Consider the following 27,155-nt stretch of genomic DNA (forward strand, 5'->3'; position numbering starts at 1 on the left):
ACGGACACAAAAATAAATAAATAAATAAAATAAAAATAAAAAATAAGCTGGGTGATGGTGGCTCACGCCTGTAATCTTAGCTACTCAGGAAGCTGAGATCTGAGGATCGCAGTTCAAAACCAGCCAGGGCAGGAAAGTCTGTGAAACTCTTATCTTCAATAAACCACCAGAAAACCGGAAGTGGCACTGTGGCTCAAGTGGTAGAGTGCTCTACTTGAGCTGAAGAGCTGAGGGACAGTGCTCAGACCCAGAGTTCAAGCCCCACGACCAACAAAATAAAAATAAAAAAGTAAATAAAAAATAAAAGCATGGTAGGCACGAAGTAGGGATAGGGAGCCAGAGTGGAAAGGTGATGTAGACACTGAGAAGGTTGAATATTGTAGAAATTAATTTTATATATACATATGCAAACACACAATGAAATCCACTGAAACTCTTTTACAAGTATAGAGAAGGAAAGGTTTAAAAAAGAGGAATGTAGAGGCAATGAATCTGGTTAAGGTACATTATATGTTTGTGTGTAAATATCACAAGGAAACTCCTTTATACAATTAATTTATGCTAATGAAAGAGTAAAATTGGTCTTTTGGTGATTGCTATTGCTATCGCTTGTGGTATCAACTGCAGGAAGTGAAAGAAAAGCCATGGAAAAATCACCATTTTGCACATGAGTGAATGTAAATTTGAATTTTTGGCCCAGCCATTTAATAGGTCTTTGCCTTCTTGGAGCTGCTATTTTATGAAAGAAATATAGGAGCATTAGTAGCCTTTAGAAGGAAATTTTGTAGATTAAAGGAGCAATGGATAGGGTGCTTGGTAAAGAATGATCTCTGAGTAAATGGCAGCTACACTTGTATAATACTCAGCTAATGTTGTGATGCTTCTGTGTAACAAACAACTCCCCTCCACAAATCTTAATGGCTTCCCAAAACATGAACTTTTCTCACTCATGTATTAATAGGTTGGCTGTAACAGATGGGCTTAAGGCTACATTCAAGTGATATTGAAGCCTGTTCCACAGCCAGAAGCCAGAAGTGACTTGGTCTATGCTGTTATCATAGTAGACAACAAGAATTTAAGAAGGGTCTGGCAGAAATTTCCAGTGTAACATTTTAGCTCAGACTTTATGCATTAGTTCTTTCACTAACTTTCAGAGACAGTCATATGGCCAACTTCAAAGTCAGTAAGAGATGCATAATTTTTTTTTTTTTTGTTTTACCAAGGTTATTTAATTTTTTTTTTAAATTGTATTTTATTTTATTTGAGAACATACTGTACAAAGGGGCTACAATTACATGGGCAGGATAATGGATACATTTCTTACCAAGCATTGCAGCCTCCTCCTTTGTTTACACTTCACTTCCCTTCCCCGCCTCCCCCCTCCCCCCACCCAATTTTACCCCCCTCCCCCCACCCAATTATACCCCCCTCCCCCCCCCACACCGGCATTGTAAAGCTGGTTTTGACATGACATTTTGTACTTCTCATTGTTGCAACAGGTCCACCTGAATCCTTAAACGACTTGTTTGTCCCCATCTACTCCACATGTTATACTGACATCAAATATAGTGAAAACGGGGGTTACACTGTGAGGGAGGGACATACAAAGCAACAAAGAAATAATCTTATAAATGCATTAGAAATACATGCATGAAAGAAACGAAAACATTAAAATACATATTTAAGGGTTCATTTTCCTAGCATCACATTATCTGACCTTTTCCGCTTGACTCATACCTATACTAGATATTGCAAATAAGGGAAACCATGGGACCTATGCTTCTTTGGGCCTGGCTTACTTCACTTAATATAATTTTTTCCAAACCTTTCCATTTCCTAACAAATGGGGAAATGTCATTCTTTCTGATGGAGGCATAGAATTCCATTGTGTATATATACCACATTTTCTTGATCCATTCATCTACTGAGGGGCATCTGGGTTGGTTCCATATCTTAGCTATGGTAAATAATGCTGCAATAAACATAGTTGTGCTGGTAGCTTTAGTGTGGTCTTGTTTGTAAACATTTGGGTAAATGCCCAAAAGTGGGATTGCTGGATCATAGGGGAGATCTATGTGAAGTCTTTTGAGGAACCTCCATACTGCTTTCCAAAGTGGTTGAACAAGTTTACATTCCCACCAACAATGAAGTAGGGTTCCTTTCTGTCCACATCCCCTCCAGCATCTGTTGTTATTGGAGTTCTTGATTTTTGCTGTTCTAACTGGAGTGAGGTGATATCTCAATGTTGTTTTGATTTGCATTTCTTTTATGGCTAGGGATGTTGAACATTTCTTCATGTGTCTATTGGCCATCCTTCTTTCTTCTTCAGAGAAGCTTCTCTTTAAGTCTTTCGCCCACTTATTTATTGGGCAGTTGTTTCTTTGAGGATTTGTTGTTGGGTGGTTTAATTTTTTGAGTTCCAAGTATATTTTAGATATGAGACCCTTGTCCGTTGTATGGCTAGTAAAGATCTTCTCCCAATCGGTGGGTTTTCTATTGATCTTGCCAGCTATGTCATTTGCCCTGCAGAAGCTCTGCAATCTTATGCAATCCCATTTGTCCAACCTTTCTTTGATTTGTTGTGCTTCCGGGTCTCTATTCAGAAAATTTCGACCTGAGCCAAGGAGACCTAGGGTTTCTCCTATTCCATCCTGTAATGTTTTCAGAGTGTCTGCTTTGAGTTCAAGGTCTTTGATCCATTTGGAGTTGATTCTGGTGCAGGGTGATATATAAGGATCTAGCTTTAGTTTTCTACATGTAGTTAACCAATTTTGCCAGCACCATTTACTGAAGAGGCTGTCTTTCTTCCATTCTATTGTTTTAGCTTCCTTATCGAAGATTAGGTGGCTATAGGTCTGTAGGTTCATTTCTGGGTTTTCAATTCTATTCCATTGGTCCTGAGGTCTGTTCTTATGCCAATACCAAGCTGTTTTGATTACTATGGCTTTATAGTAGAGTTTGAAATTTGGTATTGATATTCCTCCAGCAGTGTTCTTTCCGTTGAGGAGCGTTTTTGCTATTCGGGGTCTTTTATTGTTCCATATGAATTTTTGGATTGCCTCCTCTATTTCCTTGAAGAATGAGGGTGGAATTTTGATAGGTATCGCGTTGAATTTGTAGATAGCCTTGGGAAGTATTGCCATTTTCACGATGTTAATCTTGCCAATCCAGGAGCATGGGAGGTTTTGCCATTTTTTAAGTTCTGTGTTGATTTCCTTTTTCAAGATTTTAAAGTTTTCATCATAGAGGTCCTTCACTTCTTTGGTTAAGTTAATTCCTAGGTATTTTATTTTTTGTGGGGCTATTACAAATGGAGTTGCTTTCCTAATTTCAGCCACACTTTTCTCATTGTTGGCATATAGAAAAGCCATTGATTTTTGGGGGTTAATTTTATAACCTGCTACTTTGCCAAAGTTTTGAATCAGCTTGAGTAATTTGGGAGTGGAGTCTATGGGATTCTTTAAATACAAGATCATGTCATCTGCAAAGAGGGAGAGTTTTATTTCTTCTTTCCCTATTTGGATCCCCTTTATGTCTGCATCTTGTCTTATTGCTGTAGCTAGGCATTCTAATACTAGATTGAAGAGAAGTGGAGAGAGTGGGCATCCTTGTCTTGTTCCTGAGTTAAGAGGAAATGGCTTTAGTTTTTCACCATTGAGTATAATGCTGGCTGTAGGTTTGTCATATACAGCCTTTATTATATTGAGGAATGTTCCATGGATTCCTAATTTTTCCAGAACCTTCATCATAAAGGGGTGTTGGATCTTGTCAAATGCTTTTTCTGCATCTATTGAGATAACCATGTGGTTCTTATTCTTGTTCCTGTTGATGTGATGAATAATATTAATTGATTTGCGTATATTGAACCAGCTTTGCATCCCTGAAATGAATCCTGTTTGATCATGGTGTATGATTTTTTGGATGAATTGTTGAAGTCGATTGGCCAAAATTTTGTTGAGAAGTTTTGCATCAATGTTCATCAAAGAAATGGGTCTATAGTTCTCTTTCTTTGATGAGTCCCTGCCTGGTTTTGGGATGAGGGTTATGATGGCTTCATAGAATGTGTTCGGTAGTGAGCTTTCTCTTTCAATTTCATTGAAGAGTTGGAGGAGTATTGGTGTGAGCTCTGCTTTGAAGGCCTTGTAAAATTCCGCTGTAAAACCATCTGGTCCTGGACTTTTCTTAGCTGGGAGGTCTCTTATTGCTGTTTCTATTTCGATGCTTGATATGGGCCTGTTAAGCTGGTTTAACTCATCTTGGTTTAGTTTTGGCATGTCAATATTTGCTAGGAAAAGGTCCATTTCTGTCAAGTTCTCAAACTTATTAGCATAAAGTTTTGAGAAGTATTCCCTTATAATGTTCTGAATCTTGGTTGTTTCCGTGGTGATGTTTCCATTCTCATCTCTGAGTTTATTAATTTGGGTGTGTTCTCTCCTTTTTCTGATAAGGTTTGCTAAGGGTCTGTCAATTTTGTTAAGTTTTTCGAAGAACCAACTCTTTGTTTTGTTGATTCTTTCTATAGTTTTTTTGGATTCTAATTCATTTAATTCTGATTTAATTTTGATTATTTCTTTCCGTCTACTGGATTGGGGTTTATCTTGCTGCTCTTTTTCAAGGAGGTTTAGATGTGTCATTAAATTATTAGTTTCCGATCTCTCCAATTTGTTGATGTAGGAGCTCAGAGCTATAAACTTGCCTCTGAGTACTGCCTTTGCTGTGTCCCAGAGGAGCTGGTAATTTGTGTGTTCATTTTTGTTGAATAGCATGAACATTTGAATTTCCTTTCTAATCTCTTCCATGACCCACTCATGATTCAGCAGTGTGTTGTTCAGCCTCCATGTGATACCGGACTTTCTTTGGTGGCTTTTGGTGTTGAGTTCTAATTTTATTCCCTTGTGGTCAGAGAGAATGCAAGGTATAACTTCAATGTTTCTGAATTTAGACAAGTTTGCTTTGTGGCCTAAAATGTGGTCTATTTTAGAAAACGTCCCATGTGCTGCTGAGAAGAACGTGTATTCTGATGCTGCTGGGTGAAATGTTCGGTAAATGTCTGTTAAGTCTAGTTGATCTATGCAGCTGTTTAGATCTGCGGTTTCTCTGTTGAGTTTTTGCCGAGTTGATCTATCTAGTGGGGAGAGTGGTGTGTTAAAATCCCCAACGATTAATGTCTTTGGATCTATCTGGGATTTGAGGGAAAGTAGTGTTTCTTTGATAAATTTGGGTGCTCCATTGTTTGGCGAATAGATATTTAGAATTGTAATATCCTCCTGAAGGAGAGATCCTTTAATTAGTATGTAGCGACCTTCTTTATCTCTTCTCACGAATTTTAATTTGAAGTCTATTTTATCTGATATTAGGATTGCAACTCCCGCCTGTTTATGAGGGCCGTTTGCTTGGTAGATTTTGTTCCAGCCTTTAACCTTGAAAATATGTTTGTTTTTACGGGCAAGATGTGACTCCTGCAGGCAGCAGATAGAAGGGTCTTGTTTTTTAATCCAACTAGACAGTCTATGTCGCTTAATTGGAGAGTTCAGTCCGTTAACATTGATAGGACTGAGAGGTATTTGGAAGTTCCTGCCATGTTATCCACCTTCTTGGGGGCTGTGAAAACTGGGTTCTTCCTAAGGTTCTTGGATTCTCAGTTTGGGTGCAGTTTCTTGGCCTTTGTTGCGTTCTTGTTGGTTTTCTATGTGTAGGACATCTTTAAGAATCTTTTGCAGGGCTGGTTTGGTGGAGATGTATTGTTTCAATTTTTCTTTGCTATGGAAGGTTTTTATTTGGCCTTCAGTTATGAAGGAGAGTTTAGCTGGGTACAGTATTCTTGGTTGATAGTTGTTTGTTTTTAGGGCATGGCATACATCATTCCAGGCTCTTCTTGCTTTGATTGTCTCTGGTGAGAAATCTGAGGTAATTCTAATTGGTTTCCCTTTATAGGTGATTAACCTTTTCTCCTTGACAGCTTTAAGGATCTTTTCCTTGGTCTGGGTTGATCCTGTGTGGATTATAATGTGACGGTGGGATGTCCTATTCTGGTCTGGTCTATTTGGGGTTCTAAAAGCTTCTTGTATCTGAATAGGCCTATCTTTTTGTATGTTTGGGAAGTTCTCTGCTAGGATCCTGTTAAACAAATTTCCTAGACCATTAACTTCTGTTTCTAGGTGCTCCTCTACACCCATTATCCTTAGATTGGGCCTTCTGATGGTGTCTTCCAGGTGTTGGATAGACCTATCATATTTCTTGGACTTGTCTTGGATGGTTGTATGTTCTTTCTCTATAATATCTAGGCTGTCTTCAATCCCTGAGATTCGATCTTCTGCATGGTCTAACCTGCTGTCAAGACTCTCTACTTTGTTTTTTATCTCTTTTCCTTCTAATTGGTCAGCTTTGATGGCTTCAAGTTCTTTGTTGAAGCTCTGTTTTAGGTCTTGTATGAATTTCTTTACTTCCTTAATTTGGTGTTCAGTGTTTGTTCTCAAATCACTTAGTTGATTGGTTATGGTTTCTTTGGACTCCCATTCCTTCTGTTGGGTTCCATTCAGCCTTCCCTTTGTGGTCTCCCTGACTTCCTTCAGCTCTTTGTTAATGGATTCCATGAATGTCTTTAGTGATCTTTGTGTATTCTCTACCTGGTCTCTTAATTCGTGAATTACTCTTTGATTAGTTTCCTCCCTTCTGTGGGATTCCTGCAGTTCTCTTTGAGTGTTCTCTGCCTGCTCACGCCATTCCTCCCTTTCTCTTTGAGTATTCTCAAGTTGTTCACGCAAATACTGTATCAGTTTTTGAGAAGCTTCCTCACGCTTATGATGTTCCTGTATAAACTTCTGGGATGCCTCCTCTCTCTCCCTATCACGCTCATACAGAGTCCTTTGTACATTGTCAAACTTCTCATTTATCATGTTTGCTATTAGTGTTTGTAGAGCTATTTGGGAACTCTCCTCTGGATTATTCTTTATCTGTTCTAATCCCTGATTATCAAGGTTGGGAATTGAGATACCCGAATTTGCCATTTTTCTTGTGTTTTTCCGGCTTACTCGGCCCATTTGAGATACAGATTGCACCAGTTTTGTGCTAGAACACTATCTTAAGGCAACCATCAACCAAAGTTTGCATTTGTACAGTCAATAGTCTACAGATACAATCTAGTTCAACAGATACATCTATTCAACATCAAATGACTATATGTTAAAGGACTTCGAACCGCAGAAAAGAATTTGGAAAACCAGAAATTATTAGGATTAGGGAGAGATGTGGGTAAAAAATAGGAATAGATTGGTGTGGGGAGGCACAGGGAGAGTTAACTATGTCCTAATCACAGTGCAGGAAATGGGTTGGGTAGGATGCAAGTAGAGAGAGAGAGAAAAAGAAGAGACGGAAAGGGGAATAAAGAGAGACCAGAAAAAGAATAGAAACGTAAAAATTAATGTTATTATAGAGGTTAAAAGACCGTCTATTTAGAGAGGAATGTGAATATGTTCAGAGAAGGGGAGGGACATAGAGGAGATGTGGAAAGCTTTAAGGATGGGAAAGGGAGAAGAAAAGATCAGAAGTTCAGTAGAGCTAGATAAAAAACAAAAAGATAATTAAGAATGAAAGAAAAAGAGAAAGAAGACAAGAAAAGAAAGGAAAACTCTCATTCACGTATTCCTAAAATAAAAATTATAAGATGAGAAAAAAAAATTACTGGAAAACAATTATTTTTTCAGAAGAGGCAAAAATTAAAGATTAATAAAAGTTTTAGAAGGGAAAAAATTTATATATATATATATATATATATATAAGGTAACAAAAAACAAAAAACAAGCAAAAAAAAGAAAAGAAGAAGAAGAAAAAAAAAAAAAAGAAAAAAAGAAAAAAAAGTCTTTTGATTTTTTTTTTTGGGGGGGGGGGAGGAGTGGGAGGAATCCTGTATCTCCCTTTTGTCTGCGACCAGTCTCTTGTTGTAGTCTCTGGTCAGCTTGAGGTCCTGTGGCTTGATTGGTTTCTTAAGTCGGTTGGTTGGAAGAGGCAGAAAAATGCTCTGCTTTACCCAAGATTTTGAGATCCCCCTCCCAGGTTAGTTTTCTGGGAGGGTGGTCTGCTTTGAGAGTCACAAAAGAGGGGGATGTGGTTATGAGGCTAGGTTCTGGGTAGGGTTGAGGCCTTTCAACAAACAGTGGCTTTTCCCTGGGGCTATTTTGTGATAGAGCTCACAGCGCCCAGCCTGGAGCCATTCTCAGGGTTTCTGTTTTTCAATTGATTGTGGTGGCTGCTAGAGGGAGGGGCAGCCTCTGGCTCTGGTTACCCAGTGACGCTAGGCACTCCGATGGCTGGCGCCTGAGCTGGGTGACTTTTCCCTGGATGGAGCTGAGTCTGGCAGGTCACTTCGGCGTTAAGTTCTTGTGACCTGCTAAATGACTCGTTTTATTCCAAGGCCTGAGCTGGAGCTAGCAGCAACTCCGAGCTTTGTCGGTATCCAAGATGGAGATCACCGGTGCTGGGGGGGGAGGGGTGGCCTTCCCTCCTCTGCTCCCTGAGGAGTGAGGATGTCGGGCTTGTACTCACGCCGAGTCTTGGATCCTGGGTCGTCTCTGGTCTGCAAACAGCAGGATGAAGATGTTCGCTCCTTGTCGGTTCTTGTTGGTGTTGAGTAGAATCCGCTCGTCCGCTGCGTCTGGCTCCTTCGTCCCCTACTCTCTGTGTCTCAGGTATGTCTCCGAGGCGGTGGTCGTCGCCGCTGCGACCCCGCCGCCGGAGCGGCAGCTGGTGCATTTCCTTGGCTTCCCCTCTCTTGTCTAACTCTCTGTCCTGTGATGGTACACTTGGTGTGATTCTCTGGCTTAGGACTGTTCACTGGAACTCTAAACCTACTTTCTATGCGAGAGCTTGTTCAGATTCCAGCTTCTCCTCCGCCATCTTCCCGGAACCCCCCGAGATGCATAATTTATCAGTGAAATTATGGCACAATGAAAGGAACACAAGGAAGAATTATGAACATATAATCTATTGTGTTTCCCCTTTTTCCTGTAGGGGAAGAGGGATCAGGAAGGAGGAAGAAAATAGATGCTATAGGAACTCTGCTTTGAACCTCCTTTGTAGAGGAGAAGAAAAGGCCTTCAGCCTCCTCTCCTCTTCCTACCTCCAGGTGTTTGTGATGAGGCACAAACTGCTCTGAAGCATTTTTGTGTGCCAGTCCTGGGGCTTGAACTCAGGGCCTGGATACTGTCACTGAGGTTTAATGCTCAAGGTTAGTGCTCTACCATATGAGCCACAGCTCCACTTCCAGCCTTTTTGTGGTTAATTGGAGATAAGAGTCTCATGAACTTTCCCACCTGGGCTATCCTCATATCTCAGCCTCCTGAATACCTAAGATTACAGGCGTGAGCCACCAGTGCCCAGCTGCTCAGAGGCAATTTAGCAAATACCAGAACCCTCAAATCTCACTGGCATAGATACAGCTAAGCTGATTTAGGAAGATAAACAGAAGTAGAAAGTAGTATCCTGCAAAACAGACTATGCTGTTCACTGAATGTCAAAATAATGGTGTGTTATTTTTAACCCCTGCCCTTTGCCCATTCAGTGTCTCTTTATTGTATAGACACTGTCTATGAATATTTACTTTAAATGATGTAGTCACTGACCCAATATGTAATGGTGATAGACTAAGAACTCTCTTCTGAATCCAACATTTCATTTGGATTTCAAAACTGAGGGATAGGCCACCCCATGTCTATTATGTAACCAGAGTTCTGGCCAAACATGTAGTGTAGTTGGCAGAGTGCTAGCAGACAAACCCTTGCAAGAGGATTTTTAGCAAAAATTGAAAGGTGTTGAACCCAAAGTAACTGTTATAACAGAGAATACATTGGAATGCATTTCAGATATCAAGCCATTCCCCTGAGGATATTTGCTGAAGGAGATTTGGTGAGAGTACTGTAGAGTACTGCAGAAGCCAGAGCACAGTGTTAAATATTTCCTGTCAAGGTACTGAACCACTTTTCTGAGCATGGGCTCTGGACCACCAAACTTCAGAAAGATCTAGAGCTGTTTGCTAAAATGCAATGACCTGCCTATATCCAAGTTACACACACACACACACACACACACACACACACACACACACACACACACACACACACACACACACACACACACACACACACACACACGGGCTCTGGACCACCAAACTTAAGAAAGATCTAGAGCTGTTTGCTAAAATGCAATGACCTGCCTATATCCAAGTTACACACACACACACACACACACACACACACACACACACACACACACACACACACACACACACACACACACACACACACACACACACACACACACACACACACACACACACACACACACACACACACACACACACACACCAAAGCTCATCTTTGATGTTAAGTATTGGTTTTGGAAATGGGAAGTTTTTATAATGCCAGATCAACCACTCTCTCTGATAAATCAAATAAGCGAAAAGCATTCCCTCCCGTTATTAGTATTAACAAACTCTGTAAAACAGAAAAACCCCAACTAAAATCAAACAAACAAAACTCAAAAACCAGATTTAGAAAAACTTTCAACCAGGTTACTATAGTAACAAGATTCTTGGTTAAATGTACTGATTTTTCCCTGATGGAGAGAAAAAATGGCCTTTTGAGGTACATAAACTGTCTACAATGAATGTAGCTTAACCATCTCTGTTACAATTATCTTTCCATTTAGAATTAGTAAATGTACCTTAATGTTTTCATGTGAATGGGATAATAAAAGGCACTGATGCATTCAAAAAAAGAAGTAAGTAAAATAATGGTTTTGAAAGCTGAAATATGGAAAACAACAACTAAGAATAAGTCCATAGACTGTCCACTCATTCGTCCACCTTCTTTCACCTTCTGTTTATTACATTTAAAGTTCAAGACTTCCTGCTTCCAAATATGTGGAAAGTGAATTTGAAGCATCTGGAAGACTCTGAAACCTTTTGACTTGAATCAATGACACAAAGATGTACAAAGGTGTGGGAACATCTGTTTTTCAGATTAGGAATGTTACCAAGATAGTGAAAAAAATTATCACCATTATTGAGCCTTTAATCCAATATGCATGCACAATTCACTCAAAGCTCTAGACATATGCCTGACACTGGTGGCTCACACCTGTAATCCTAGCTTCTCAGGAGGCTGAGATCTGAGAATCATGGTTCCAAGGCAGCCTAGGGAAGGAAAGTCCATGAGACTGTTATCTCCAATAAACTACTCAGAAAAAGCTGGAAGTGGCACTATGGCTCAAGTGGCAGAGTACTATCTTTTAACAAAAGAAGCTAACAGAGCCCAGGCCCTGAGTTCAAGCCCCAGCACTGGGAAAAACAAAAATAACAAAACTCTAGCAATTTTCCAGCCACTGATGGCTCATGCCTATAATCCTAGCTACTCAAGAGACTGAGATCTGATGATCATGGTATCAAGCCAGCCCAGGGAATGAAAGACTACGAGACTCTTATCTCTAATTAACTACTAAAAAAGGCCAGAAGTGAAACTGTGGCCCAAATGGTACAGTGTTAGGCTTGAGTGAAAAAGTTCAAACACAGCACCCAGGCCCTGAGTTCAAGCCCCAGCACACAAAACAAAAGCAAAACAAAAAACAGAACTCTAGAAACCACTGCTCAGTAAAGAAAAATTATCTACAAGAGAAATGCAAAAGGGCCATGTTTAGCAACATGAAATGTAAGGGCTGGTAGAATTACAGCAGGAAAAGTTAATGCTAAGTCAAATTCATTTAAGACTTTCATGTAGTTGGGCTCAGAATTTTTTCACTGTTTTATGACAAGTAAGACATTTTCTTCAGTGGCAAGGAAAAATAATGTTATCTTCAAAGTAATTTCAAGGGGAAAAAAGGCTTTCCTGTAAAAATAGCAAGATCTTCCATAATAGGACTGAAATGTCAACAGTTCTGATATGCCCGTCAAGCATTTATTTCCATATTGAACTTTTCTAGACTGTTTGCCTTAACATATCCTCCAGCATTTTTCAGAGTTCGGAGGAAAGCCCTGGGGTTTAAGCCAACACTTCTTGGTTCACAAACAGACTGTAATGGTTGAGTGTGTGATAACTGAATAGAAAATGGCTCCATCTGTTCATTTCAGTTGGTAGTTATTTTCACCAGCAACTTGGGCCATTGTTACTGTGTTCCTAATGTCAAGATCTACTTGTATCTTGATTATATTTTCTGCTAGTTGCTCTTAACACTGTAATGTTAAAGTGATTATTGGTGGAATAACGTTGTGATGTTCAAACAGGTGGCGATATTTCCTTCTACTGTGAAAGGTATTGAAACTATTTCTGGTTTGGATAGACATCTGTGCAGAATTAAACTCTAGATCTCTCTTCCAGTGCTTTGATGACTTGGTAAAATGAATTTTGCACCTTCAAATTAGCCTACGTGGATACTTTTTGCCTAATTGAGGAAAGATTTTTATACCAGTATATCTATTTTCATAAAGACCCAAGAACTCCAGGTTTGCGTGCCTAGGATAAATAGAGAACTGTTAGGTCTGCTCCGAGAACAGCCCCTCCCCCTTCCTCTTCATCTGCCTGCAACCAGTAATCATCTGACTTGTCAATCACTTGACTGTGAGTTGGCAAAGGACCTGAGGTCCCTTCCACATCTGCTGTCTGGTAACTAGAAGAGGGAAATTTCCTCTCATCTGGGCTACTTCTCTGACAGCTGATGCTTCCCTTGCAATCTGTCTTCTTGAGCTGGAAGGAACATCCTTGAGGAGTGCAGCACCTCCATCTTACTTCTTTTAATGATTGGTATTTGTCCGTGAGTTGTAGGAGCTTCCTGGAGCTCTGCAGGACAGGGGGCCCATTGGAAGACATTCAGAGACTGAGGAAAGGGTGATGAAATGACACTGAAAGTCCTTGAAGAATGCACTGGGATTAAAAAGGCTTTGAAAAACCAATCACTAATTCAATCTGATTAATTGTCTTACAGTAGCTTGTAGAGTGTTTTCTGAGCAACAGTGAAGGTCACTCGGAATGAAGTAAACAAACCACAGCTAATGTGCTGACATTTTAAAGAGAAAAGACAGTTGCTAAAAATGCCTACCCTATTTCCACTACTTACTACAAGTCATTAGAAGCATGGAACGTGTTCATCGATCTAAAGCGGCTCAGACACTGTTTTCTTTATTCTAGTTAGATAGAGAATTGAGACCTTGCCATAAAAAACCCTTAAGGTAGGAAGCAATTGTTTCTCGACCCTACAACTGCTTACCCAAAAGGAATAACTAAGTTTCTCTAACCATAAGTCATCTGAATGAGTTCTAGGATCTTGCAACACAAACAGCATAATCTGGAAAGTCATTAAAAATGGAGAATCTGAGTTGGGTGTGGGGCCTCAAGCCTATAATCCCAGCATTCTGAGTCTGAGACAGAAGGATCTGGAGTTTCTGGTCAGACTAAGACACAGAGCAAGTCCCTGTCTCAATACCCCCCATTTAAAAAAAACCAGAACATGCATTTAATAGAATATTCTAGGGATGCCTACACACATGTGTTTTTAGAAGCATTAATCTGGGCTAATGTGAACTGTAATTTAAACATTCAACAGAAAAGGGAGCCAGTTAAGAAAAGGAGAAAATGTTGCCTGAGAAAAGAATCTTATTGCTGTGCATAAACTCACTTCTATCCCCTAATCTAGCCTCAAAGTTAAAAAAAAAAAAAAAAAGGTCCTCCTAGCTGTGTGGCCCAATGTTTGAGGATAAAAGCACATCTGAGTTTAAGTAATATCCAAAAGGTCAATAAGAGGCAGACTTCAAAGGACAAACATTAATCAAATTATTACACAAAAATGCTTTTAAAGTATTTTTATGGCTAAGGTTACCAGCCACACACACATCTTGCCACAGTGGTTAAATGCTAATGACTAAGATGCATTTGGTCTCATAGGTACGTAGTTTAGGGGAAAAAAATCAGCAAGAGCAAAGACAGAACTTCAGCCAGCCAAGGCAGTGATGCCATCAGGGAAGACTGATGCAAAACATCTGGGCCAGGTTTGGCAGCCGCTGCAAAAACTGGGGAGGAAGGAAGGCTGTGTAAAAATGTCTGCACACACAACATAATCTCAGGAAGTTTCCTATGTGTTGTCTTTGTAATTGATCCTAAATGGACACCTAGTATATCTCTCTGGGGATAGTTTGATTTTAAATATGCAGTAAAAGGAAAAGTTGCTTTCTCCATTTTCCTTTTGCATTCTCTAATTGCTTATCCTGAGGCTTTTAATCTGGAATTTGTAGAAGAGAATCATATCACAGAATGAAGTTGTACAGGCACTGGCTGAGGCTGCAGAAATAAAGGACTAAAAATAGACACATATCTCTAACTCATCAAATGACCATATCAGCTTACTAGCTAGAAAATACCGACAGCAGAACAGTGTTAGCTCTACAAACTCAGGCCAAATCGTGATTTCATAAATTCATTAGCAAGCAAAGCATATGCTTTTCTTCTGTAACATGAAAGAAAAAAATACATGTGTATTTTAAAACAAGAAAGCTGTCTTTATATATTTTTCTCCCTTCCAGAAAACAAAAATCCTGGAAAACTCTGATCCTTTTTCTTGACTTACCACTAATCATCTGGGAACAAAATTGGAGAGAAACTTCTCTGAAGAGGAAATAAGAATGGCCAATAGACATATGAAGAAATGCTCAACCTCTCTAGCCATAAAAGAAATGCAAATCAAAACAACATTGAGATTCCACCTCACCCCAGTTAGAATGGCTATAGTCAAGAACTCTAATAACAACAGATGCTGGAGGGGATGTGGACAGAAGGGAACCCTACTGCACTGTTGGTGGGAGTGTAAACTTGTTCAACCACTTTGGAAAGTAGTATGGAGGTTCCTCGAAGACTCCACAAAAAGCTCCCCTATGACCCAGCAATCCCACTTTTGGGCATTTACCCAAATGATCACAAACAAAACCATACTAAAGCTACCAGCACATCTATGTTTATTGCTGCATTATTCACCATAGCTAAGATATGGAACCAACCCAGATGCCCCTCAGTAGATGAATGGATCAAGAAAATGTATATATATGCCTCCATCAGAAAGAATGACATCACCCCATTTGTTGGGAAATGGAAAGGCTTGGAAAAAATTATACTAAGTGAAGTAAGCCAGGCCCAAAGAAACATAGGTCCTATAGTTTCCCTTATTTGCAATAACTAGTATATGTCTGGGACAAGCAGAAAAGGTCAAAAGGTATGTACATATGACCTGATAAGATGATGTTAAGCGAAATGAACCCCAAGATAGGGACACAAGTGATTTTTTCTTTCTTGCTATTGTTCCTAACATATTTATAATGTACCATGTGATTTTGTTGTTGCTTTGTATGTTCCTCCCCCATGGTATAACCTCTGTTTTCACTGTATTTGATGTCGGTGCCCTGCATCTTGTTTTTTGTTTTTTTTTGTTTTTCTTTTTGCTTATGTGGTGCTGAGGAATCGAACCCAGGGCCTCGAGCATGCAAGGCAAGTGCTCTACCACTGAGCCACCTTCCCAGCCCCGTGCCCTGCATCTTGTATATATACTTCTCTAGCTTGGGGATGGGAAGGTAAAAAACAAAATGTTTAAATAAGGATACAGGTTGACCCATTGTAACAATGAGATGTACAAGATACTATGTTAAAAAATGAACTTTACAATTTAGGGAGGGGGGGAAAGGGGAGGGGAGAGTGTAGTTATAGAGATGGGAGGGAAGGGAAGGTAGGGGAAAAACAAAGGAGGAGGCAACAATGCTTGATAGGAAATGTACTCATTACCTTGCTCATGTAACTGAAACCCCTCTGTACAGTATGTTTACAATAAAAAATGCATTAAAAAAAAGACTGCAAATAAAGTGGACCAGCAGAGTCCATTGCTTCTTTATCTCCTTAGGTTCCACCTGGTGTCTTGTTTTGCTGGGTTGGTGAAAATGGAGTTGAGAAAAACAAACCAAATTTCATTCTAGTCAAAGGATAATCGTGTGCTTCAAAACACATAAAGAGTGCCATAGGACAATCTGTCTGAATCTGTTCTCTGAGATGCTAAGGTGGTTGTTATTGGTGTCTATTTATGCTCAGCAGTGCCTTTTGCATTTGCATTTATATTATGTGTGAAAAACTATGAGAGAAGGGTCAATCAATCATTTACGAGCATATTCACAGCACAGAGAACATTTACCTGAATATTTTCAGGCTGCTATTTGCACAGTCACCTAAATCACAAGATGAAGCAGGTAGCTCCCATCATGGCCCCTGATAGTCCCTTCCTCCTAACATTGGATTGGGTAATACTTTCCTCTGGAGACATGGCTGGATTTAGGAGTAACTTGCTGCTAATGTATAGAATACGGCACAAACGATAGTTTGTGTCTTGAAACTTCATCATAAAAGGTTGTGTGGAACCTTTGTCTGTCTGGCTCTCACACACATCATCACCATCACCATCGTTGTCAGCAGCAGCAGCAGCAGCATCTACTCTTGGTCCAGCCATCTCCATTTATGAGCAGCCCCATAGAGAGATGCTTCATGACAAATAACTGATGCCTCCAAACAACATTTGAGTAGGCTTGGGAGGGGATGATATAGGCTCATCAAGTCCCAGAGAGCTTTAGCCCCAGCTGATAGCTGGATTACAGTCTTGGAAGATGCTCTGAGGTAGAACCATCCAGCCAAGCTGTTCTCGAATTCTCTTTCTTTCTTTTCCTTTTCCTTTTTCCTTTCTTTCTTTCTTTCTCTTTCTTTCTTTCTTTCTTTCTTTCTTTCTTTCTTTCTTTCTTTCTTTCTTTCTTTTCTTTTCTTTCCCTCCCTCCCTCCCTCCCTCCCTCCCTCCCTCCCTCCCTCCCTCCCTCCCTCCCTCCCTCCCTCCCTCCCTTCCTTCCTTCCTTCCTTCCTTCCTTCCCTCCTTTCTTCCTTTTCTTTCTTTATCAGTTGTGGGGCCTGAACTCTGGGCCTGGGCACTGTCCCTCAGCTCTTCAGCTCAAGGCTAGCCACTTAAGCCACAGCACCACTTCCAGCTTTTTCTGCTTATGTGGTGCTGAGGAATCGAACCCAGGGCCTCATGCATGCAAGGCAAGTGCTCTACCACTGAGCCACTTTCCCAGGCCCCTGTTCTTGAATTTTCTACACAGAAACTGTGAGATGTCTGTTGTGTTCATTTCAGCAGCACATATACTCAAACAATATAGAACAATGTAGAGATGATTTGCATGGCTCCTGCCTAAGTATGACACGCAAATTTGTGAAAGTCAATATTTTTATATCAACATGAGAAAAATGTCCATTGCTTGGGGATGCTAAATTTTGGGGTTAATTTGGTGCATGAGAATGGATAACTAAACACACAGGGGTATATACCTCTTTCAGATTTATTCCCTCATTTATTCAGCAGTTATTTATTGAGAAACTACCATATGCCAAGCACTGCCAAAGCAGGGGTTAATCATCTACTGGACATAAAAAGATATCAAGGTTCTCTTGGTTTCTAGACCCCAAATACACAGCACAGAGAGAAGGATTTTTATACTTGGAGATTTGTGTTTATTGTAGTCATCTTTGGAAACACAATCAACCACTTATAGTTAGTATTATAAAATTTTTGTTTATATGTTAGTGGCTTAATAAATATCTGTAGACAATATTTCCCTAAAACATGTGCCCAGTTATATACTTTGAAAATGTAGATAGTCCCCCTATAAGCCTCTCTCCTCTACTCTGTATTGCCATTTAGTCATTTAGATTTTTTTTTCCATTTCTTTCTTTCCTCCTGCTAGTGTCTCCTTTCTAGTATTTTAGTGCAGACGATTTCATTATATGTGTTTGTCATTTTCTTCCCTTGTTCTTTTTCTTTTTCTTTTTGGTCGGTTGTGGGGCTTGAACTCTGGGCCTGGGCACTGTCCTTCAGCTCTTCAGTTCAAGGCAAGTGCTCTACAACTTGAGCCACAGTGCCACTTTTGGTTTTCTGGTGGTTAATTGGAGATGAGTCTCATGGACTTTCCTGCCCGGGCTGGCTTTGAACTGCAATCCTCAGATCTCAACCTCCTGAGTAGCTAGGATTATAGGGGTGAGCCACTGGTGCCTGGCATTTTCTTCCTTTCTTGAAACTCCTGCCTCTAGTCTCATTGCCTTCCCTCTCCCAGCCTCCCTCTACACTATCAACAAAGTGAGATTTTAAGTATGCAAACTCCATCCTGTTTCCATGTTTACTCATGGGTTCTTAAACAATTTGTATAAATCTGTGATGGATCCCTGCCTAAATATCTGCCTTCATTCCCACCTCCATTTTCTTTGGTGCCTTTCATACTCTAGGAATATCCAATGATGTATAATTTCCAGCTTATAACTCATCAAGCTTCTGTTGTTTAATATATGCTGTTCCTATTGCCTGGTAGATCGGTTTGACCACTGTTTGTGAGGAACTCTTTATTTTATTTTATTGTGAGAATACCGTACAGAGGGGTTACAATTACATGGGCAAGATAACGAGTACATTTCTTATCAAGCATTGTTGGCTCCTCTTTGTTTCCCCTTCCCATCCCTTCCCATACTACCCCCACCTCCCCCCTCCCGATCCTCTCCCCCCCCCACCAAAGTTGTAAAGTTCATTTTTCGACATAACGACTTGTACATCTCATTGTTGCAATGGGTCCACCTGTATCCCTAGTTAAACGAAAGAACTCTTATAGCCTACTACTGATTTTCCTTTCCATGTGAAGGGACATGTATCAGTGTAGCACTCTTACCCTCTCTACTCCTGTGGTCAAGGAAGAATAACTTCTTTGATTGATGAGTTTCTGACCCAAGTCAATGTGGCCATCCTCAGTGATCAAACAATTTTAGTTCATTTTGGTAAGCTTTAGCAAGGAAAACTTGGGCAAAGTATACATCACCACACCAAAACTTAGCTACAAAGTGGTCTGCTATAATAAAAGTCAGTCTTAGATCACATCATACCAAATATGTGTGTGTGTATGTGTGTGTGTGTGCGTGTGCATGTGTATGTGCATGAGCGAGTAGGATTAAACACAGCTATGCAATATGTTATTGTAAACTTGTGGGAGTTCCATTCTCTGTCCTAGTACATTTCAATAAGCTCTTTGCAAGAAAAGTTTACTCCAGCATTGATGCAGTAAAACTAACAGGACCAGTCAATTCTACTCTACAGTCAAATCACTGAAAGAGTCTTCCATGACATGATCAAAAAGAACTTAGATCGAGGACATTACTCCAAAGATATTAAACTTCTCGGCTTGCCAGATCCTTGTATTTCATTTTTTGCAGAGGTGATTGGGTCAGTAAAGTCTTTCTAATCTGCATACTTAGACCTCTAAATTATAGATTTGGTCAATTTTAGATTTAATAACTTTGTACTGTACTGGCCTTTTCCATTGTCATCATTATCATAGAATATATTTATTTCTGCATCACTTACATTATATAGATATTATAACTAATATGATATAAAGGTAGATGCATGTGAGGATATACCTATGTTCTATGCAAACACTAACATTTTACCTAAGGCATTGAATATATACAGATTTTGGTATCTGTGGAAGGTCTGGGAACCAATCTGCAGATCTCTCTGTCTCCCTCCCTCTTTCCCCCCTCTCTCTAACACTAGTCATTTTCCAATAAATAATTACTTCTTTGAACATACTTATGAACAATTTTCTTGGTTATAGATTTAGATACCAGTATTTAAAGTGCTGAAATTAAATATTTCTGGAATGGGACTACTGAGTATTTCAAACACTGACTTACCATCACAAGAAGTTAAAATTCACTGATATACACATACACATGTATACCATGCCATTCACACCTTACAGACAACACGAACACACATATTCCTGTCTATCATGTTTGGATGCAAGCTGTCCTCAGGGAGTCGCCATTTTCTCCCACTCCTCCAGAGGAGTGGGAGAAACAGGCACTGTTCCTGAATGGGGAAAGCCTGCCCTGGTCTAAGCATGCTGAGTAGGTGGGTCAGTTTAATTTTGAGAAGCCTTTGTTGGTAGGCATATGTCATGGTATCCAATATCAACTGTATCATGATAGAGATAATATTTTGGTCTCCAATTGCCAACTTCCTGGTCTTAGTTCATGAGTGAATCAGCTCTCAGGTAGGAAGAGCTGTCTACTGGGCCCATTCAAGCAATGAAACAAACTGGCCAGCTCCTTTCCTCTCTGAGAAACCTGCTCTGATCCTTCCTGCTAGATCTGAGGATTAGAATTCTTTCATATTCACCATCTCCTACCCCAGCGCACTTGAGTATGGAGTCCAAACTTTGCATTTCTATCTATCTAGCATACAGCATACATACTGGTTGTCTTATTCTTTTCAGGCTACTATTGCAAAGTATCATAGACTGGGCAGTTTATAAACGAGAAAAACTTATCTTTCAGTTCCAAACGCTGGCAAATCAAAGATCAAGGTGTCTACTGAGGGCAACTCCTTGGTTTATATATGTCAACTCCTTTCTCTGTGCCATAATATGGGGGAAAAGGTGAAATCTCCCTGTGGTCTCTTTTATAAGGTCATAATCGTGATCATAAGGAATTGTGTTCAGTAGCCATGACCTAATTACTGCTCTAAAATCCCATTCCTAATACCATCACCTTGGGAGTTGGGATTTCAACATCAGAATTTGGGGGGCACAGCATTTAGATCATACTGTTGAAACATGTTGATGTTCAAGTGAAAGTTTAATGAATGAGTCTTTGTTAGCAGGAAGGACATGCTCTTTAGGGTCTTTTCATAGTGTTGGTAAATGGTAGTAGTCTCATTACCAACCTGCCTAACATAACAGAGAACCAGTTTCAGATGACTCATGCAAGCAAGGAAGTTCCTAGCAACTGTGTCTCTTACAACTTTGAAGTTTGTTGATTTAGTGTGTGTTGCTTTATTTGTCTTTTCTATTATTCATTAAGAATAGAAACTGGGACTGAGAAGTTGGCTCAGTGGTAGAGTGCTTGCCTTGCATGCATGAGGCCCTGGGTTCGATTCCTCAGCACCACAAAAGCAGAAAAAAGCTAAAAGTGGTGCTGTGGCTCAAGTGGTAGAGTGCTAGCCTTGAGCTGAAGAGCTGAGGGACAGTGCCCAGGCCCAGAGTTCATACCCCACTACCAGACACCCCCCCCCAAAAAAAAGAAAAAATAGAAAAGAAAAGAATAGCAACTATCCTCTCTGTTTTTAGTGAAACACATGGTCATTTCATTTAATATTGATTTATCTAGTAGCTAATTTCACATAGTTCATAACTGGTGTCTTGAAGTGGTCCATTAACAGTTCTATTAAAAAATAAAAATGAAAAAAAAAGAGGTGGCATTGTGGCTCAAAGTGGTAGAGCACTAAACTTGAGCAATAAAGCTCAGGGACTGCACCCAGGCCCTGAGTTCAAGCCCCACAGAAAACAAAACAAAACAAGACCAAAAAAACTTAAAAAATGAAAAAAAAATAATTCCAAGAACTAATGTTTGTTGAATAAGTTAATTACTATAAATTCTTTTAAAATGGCAGCAGTCAACTCACATTTGTGAACTATCATAAAGAAGAATCTGATAATGCTAAAATTAGAATACCTTCTAAAACTACTGGCTACATTTTGGGCCCACCTGTTTCATTTATTTTTGCCATTTGTTATTCTTAGCTACAGCACATATCCCCCCCTGCATTTTTTTTGTTGGTTGTGGGGCTTGAATTCTGGGCCTGGGCGCTGTCCCTCAGCTCTTCAGCTCAAGGCAAATGCTCTACCACTTGAGCCACAGCGCCACTTCTGGCTTTTTCTGCTTATGTGGTGCTGAGGAATCAAACCCAGGGCCTCTTGCATGCAAGGCAAGCACTCTACCACTAAGCCACCTTCCCAGCCCCATATCCCATTTTTAAAACACTGAGTCTGAGGAATGAGAAATTATGAAGCCTATGTTCCAATGGCCCTAAAATTAGCCCAATGCATTGTGTGGCCTTGAGAAAAGCTTTCTTTTTTCTGCACCTTTGTCTCCATTTTCCCATCTGTAAACTATCAACATTGGTGCATGAACTCATTTATTCAATTATCCACAGGGCCTGGACTAGAGGAAGGCAAATGAGACACTCATTTTGGAGTAAGATTGAAAGAAGTACCACAAAACTCTGTCATGAATAACAAAAGGACACTTTCATGTGATATTTGTTTAAACAAATCAAAATGAGTGTACAAACTCTGCAATGATCAAAACAGACATTTTAACCTTAAAAAGGGAGCATTATGGATGATTTTTCTCTTTTTTTCCCTCAGATTCTTATATGCCTCAGATTGGAATGGTTACTGATCTTTATTTTGATTTTGGAAAAAATATATATATAGTGCTGTAAGATATCCATATTGCCAAGTGAGGTGTTTTTGTGTTTTGTTTTGTTTTGTTAGCTTTTTCATTTTGGCACTGGTGGTCAATGCCTCATTGGTCTTGCCCAAGTGTTAGGCTTGTGACATTGAGATACAGCTAATAAACTTTGGCTAAACACTGTGGGGATACTACAGACTTTGCTTTTGATGTCTCTTAGCATCATTTGGAAAGAGAGACAAGCATATAGACGTGAGAAGGACAGTGGGACAAAGGTTGGAAGAGAGCTAAATTATGGAGGTGAGGTAACAGACAATACCATAATGTTTAAAAATCACAGTATTTCAATCTCAGGGTGGTAGAACATAGTAATCATGAGTGCAGGCCAGAGCTACATGTCCCAGACTTAAGCACTAACTCTTCCAGTTACTGGCTCTGCCTTAAATTCTCTGCATTTCACTTTCCTCATTTATGAAAGTGAGAATAATAGTCAGATGACCATCATGTTTACTCCATAGGATTCTTGGAATTGAATGCGGTAAGCTCTTTCAAGTACCAAGAATAGTGCTTAGGCTATAGTGAAATGTGAAAAACGGGAGCTATAACTAGAGAGCACTCACTTTCAAGCAAGGAGAAGTTTGACGAAAGCAGCTTATAGCTAAAGATCTAAAGAAGCTGGTGGGAATTATGGTAATTTTTATATTTCCCCAACTTATCCCTCTCTGTCCCAAGCCAGTTTTCCTTAGGTCTAGTGGAGCAGGAAAAACTGTTTCATCCTTTGCAGGTCTTCTAAATTCAGTAGACTGTGACCAGATCATTTAGAAGGTTAATGGACAATTCCTGGCTCATGTACACAAATCCTCATCATTGGTTTTCCAAAGTCTTTGATATGAAGAATAACAAATGAACATTAATGTTCCCCTTTAGAATGTACAATGAGTCTTTTATTCACATTGTTTCTCAGGGAGACAAATATGAGCCCTTTGAGGTAGGTATAAATAGCCCTCTAAGGCATGTTAAACCTTATGATTAGTATAGGATGAACCTGGAATTCAGACATTTCCTTTTTACTACACTAATGAAGTATAGAAGATAATTTGCCTTTTCAGCTTAGTAAGCCTCCACCTTAGTCTGAGTCAACTGGAGTTCCGAGGCCTACAATTCCTCCTTCATTATTTATTCCCACAAGTCTGTCTGCTCTGGTGTAGGAAAGAGCATCCCCCACTCAAAAATTACTCCTCTGTTTTGCCAATTGCCTATAATAGATGATTGAATAGTTATTAATTTTGGTAATTGTGAAGATAAGCATTGTGAGTGTATAAAAAAAATATTCTCTCATCCTTATTGAAGCAAAATGACCTAGGAAAGCTTATATTATATGCTGGTTACTGAGCTCCAGAGTGAGTAGGGCTAAGGAAGAGAGAGAAAGACAGACTCTGAGAAGTTGGGAGCCTCCTTTTGGAAATTGTAGTGATGGCAGAAATTGTGGAAGCGCTGTCCCAACGAAACCCACAAAGAAAATGCCCTCCAGCAAAACATTTCCTGATGGGCTGGGAAGGTGGCTCAGTGGTAGAGCACTTGCCTCACATGCATGAGGCCCTGGGTTCGGTTCCTCAGTACCACATAAAGAGAGAAAAAAAAACACATTTGCTGGTACCTCTCACAACCCAACTCTTTTGGGGCTGCTTCATAGCAGGATCATGAAATAGTTTCACAGAGGAAGAGATGTAATGCAAAGGACAAGTAATGTCTTGAAAATCTCTCCTCCCCCCTCAGGTTTATGTATGCCTAAAATTTCACTGCGTGGTTAAAGAATTACGTTCCAAGGAATTTTTATTGTTCATCAAGTGCTCCCCAGAGAATTTTCACCCCATTATTCTAGTTTGGGTTCTCTCAAAAGCAGAAACTGAGTCATTCTGGAGTACTCTGGCCCCCTAGTAACTTACTTTGGCTATTTTAAACATAAGGCATAAATATATTTCTGTCTTATTTGGGCCCCAGTGATTTTGGATTTCTATAATTCACAGCAGAACTGGATCCTAATTTGGAATCCTGCCCAACGTGGGGAGCTGCCGAGAATAAGTCCAATTTGAAATCTGATACAAACACTTGGAAGTGAATCATAGAAGCCTTTCCAAGCCAAAGGGGCAAGAAGGAAATCAAGGAAGTGGAATGAGCCTAAAGTATCAAAATTAAGGTTAGGGACAAAGTTAAGGGTTCCTTCTAGATCTTGCCTTTATTGGCCATGATGCATAAAAATAGAAGAGGAAATTAGGATTATTATAACTTTGTTACCAACTGGATAATTTCCAGTCCTTAGTTTGCAAGCCTTAATAGATGGGACTGCCATCTTGAGAGAAAGCATTCAGGCATAGAGAAATTAGGAAAGAGGATAGCATTTGGAGATAGGTTTTAAATCTGTGGTGTTAAGGTGTGATGAGAGAGCCAAATAGAGATATTCATTAGGCTGTTTGTCACTCTATAGATGGATTTTGGTGGCAAAGATGTGAAGGAAATTGCCAAGGAAAGTACGTGGAATAAGAAAACTACAGTTGGCTGATCACCAACATCTAAATATGAGAACAAAGAAACAGCTGATGAAGAAGATTGGCAAGGAAAGAAGGCAAAGATAAATAAGATGGGTTCAGCATCCAAGGGGTTTCAAGAAGAGCCATCCGAAACATAGGTAAAGAGAAATGTCTGGTAAAGCAAATACTATGGGGATACTATTGGTATCCCATCTGTACTTCCTCGGCCCTTACTAGAACATCTGGCCAGACTTTCAACTCCAAAAACAGATTGCTTTAATTCTGGACTTTCTCTAACTTCCAGGGCCTGTTCTGTTGATGGAATGGACAAGCCAGAAGTGCCAGGAAATCCCCCCAAACCCAGGAAGTCTTCAATCAATGGTTGATTAAAACTGGAAGATAACAAATCCAGTGCCCTGGGCCCTGGAGTGACATAGCTCTGAGATGCACATTCTATACCATTTCCCAGAGTTCTCCAGCACTAGTAAGCTCCACATACTTGCAGTGATAACTTGCTTGATAATGCAATGTGATGGTTTCCTCCCTTTTTCTTCTCACTCTTCCAGTCTTGTACCACTGTTTGTTAGGATCATCTTTGCAATAAATTTCTAACAATTTTTCATCTCAGGTTGTACTTTTAGGAGAACTGTAGCAATCCCACTTTTGGGCATTTACCCAAATGTTCACAAACAAGACCACACTAAAGCTACCAGCATGACTATGTTTATTGTAGCATTATTTACTATAGCTAAGATATTGAACCAACCCAGATGCCCCTCAGCAGATGAATGGATCAAGAAAATGTGGTATATATACACAATGGAATTCTATGCCTCCATCAGAAAGAATGACATTTCCCCATTTGTTAGGAAATGGAAAGGCTTGGAAAAAATTATATTAAGTGAAGTAAGCCAGGCCCAAAGAAACATAGGTCCCATAGTTTCCCTTATTTGTAATATCTAGTATATGTATGAGTCAAGCAGAAAAGGTCAGATAAGGTGATGTTAGGGAAATGAACCCTAAGATATATATTCAAATGTTTTTTTTCTTTCATGCGATAGTTTCTAACACATTTATAAGATGATTTCTTTGTTGCTTTGTATGTCCCTCCCCCACAGTATAACCCCTGCTTTCACTGTATTTGATGTCGGTATAATTTGTGGAGGGGAAGGGGAAAAACAAATCGTTTAAGTAGGGTACAGGTGGATCCATTGCAACAATGAGATATACAAGTCGTTATGTCGAACAACTTTAGTGCGGGGGGGGGGGGGGAATGATTGGGGGCGGGGGGAGGATGGGAAGGGGAAACAAAGGAGGAGGCTACAATGCTTGATAAGAAATGTACTCATTATCTTGCCCATGTAATTGTCACCCCTGTGTACAGTATTTTCACAATTAAAAAAAAAAAAAGCTAAGGCCTGAGAAACATGCACTGGATCTGTTAGTGTCATTGATGTCCTAAGTGAGAAAGTTGAAACAGAATAGAGCAAAGAGAGCCTAATTTTAGGGAAAGAGGAAATAAATAGGAAGTGGGGCAGTGGAGGCAGGAGAATCAAGAGTTCAAAGGCAGGGGCTGGGAACATGGCTTAGCTGGAGAGTACTTACCTAGCATGCATGAAGTCTTGGGTTCAATTCCTAGTACCACATAAACAGAAAAAGGCAGAAATGGCACTGTGGCTCAAGTGGTAGAGTGCTAGCCTTGAGCACAGAGAGGCTCAAGGACAGTGCTTGGGCCCCTGAGTTCAAGCTCCAGGACTGGCCAAAAAAAAAAAAAGAGTTCATAGCCAGTCTGGGGTACATAGTGAGTTCCAGGCCAGCCTAAACTACACAGCAAGCCCATTCCCTAAAAAGAAAGAACAAGAGGGAGGGAAAGAGAAATGATGCAGAATAAAAGACAGAGAGAAAGAGAGAGTGAGTTGCTGCTGCTGCTGCTGGTGGTGGTGGTAAGGATGAGGAAGAAAATAAGAAAGAAATGAATAAGAGATGAATGAAGGATAGGAGGCAAAGTTACTGATAGAAGAAGCAGAAGAGGCGTTTACTGTGTTTTAGTCCAATTGGACCTAAATCCCCCTTTTTAATACCAAATAGAACTGTAACAGTTTTGGGTCTCACCTTGCTCCCACTATGTCTCCTCTTGGAGGGGGGTACTGCCTCTCCCTTTGAGTGATATTAATGAACCACCCTGATGCAGACAGGTAACTTACATGTGACCATAAGACACACACCTTTGTTTTAGCCATTGAAGCCTGAGTGATATGTGATATATAATATATATACG

The 27,155-nt window shown here is 39.9% G+C and overlaps 1 long non-coding RNA gene and 1 other non-coding gene across 2 annotated transcripts in view; one reads left to right on the forward strand and one right to left on the reverse strand.

Moving 5' to 3' along the window:
• The window catches only part of LOC138839708 (uncharacterized), a 90,062-nt gene that overhangs the window by 36,652 nt on the left and 26,255 nt on the right, over positions 1–27,155 (reverse strand). The gene's annotated exons all lie outside the window — the stretch shown is intronic.
• Positions 17,175–17,285, forward strand: LOC138840530 (U6 spliceosomal RNA). Its single transcript, XR_011376104.1, has one exon. It is a non-coding gene; the product is annotated as a U6 spliceosomal RNA (small nuclear RNA).

The sequence above is a fragment of the Dipodomys merriami genome, unplaced genomic scaffold, assembly GCF_024711535.1.
Source record: "Dipodomys merriami isolate MVZ:Mamm:240054 unplaced genomic scaffold, mDipMer1.0.p SCAF_3, whole genome shotgun sequence".
In the NCBI taxonomy this organism is placed as follows: domain Eukaryota; kingdom Metazoa; phylum Chordata; class Mammalia; order Rodentia; family Heteromyidae; genus Dipodomys; species Dipodomys merriami.